Here is a 411-nt window from a genome sequence, read left to right on the forward strand (position 1 = left end):
ATGGACTCTTTATTAAGAACTTGAAACTGTTCATCTGCTGCAGTGTCTCTTTGGCCAACACCCGTGTGCTCTTCCTGGTATCACGTGTTCATGTGAAGCAGAGAGAGCTTATCAGCAATGACTAAGTCACAGTTGTGGTGTTTGTAAGTTGTCTCTTCACCACATGTACTCACATGCTATGAAGCTTAACTTCTTTTAATTTCATTTTTTGTTCTTGTTTAGTTCAATGGAAACGACTTGTCTGTAAATGGTCACGAAACAGAAAGAGTTTCGATGCTTCCTGTTCAAAGCGTAGCGACTCAAACTGTGTGTAAAACCTCCCACATCTGTGCGACTGACAGTAACATCAGTGGCTGACTAGCTGATTCTCTGTAGATTGACATCATCTTTATGAGTTGTGAGTGGCATTGC

Source organism: Haplochromis burtoni, unplaced genomic scaffold (assembly GCF_018398535.1).
Source record: "Haplochromis burtoni strain Fernald_Lab_line unplaced genomic scaffold, NCSU_Asbu1 Contig_943, whole genome shotgun sequence".
Classification (NCBI taxonomy): domain Eukaryota; kingdom Metazoa; phylum Chordata; class Actinopteri; order Cichliformes; family Cichlidae; genus Haplochromis; species Haplochromis burtoni.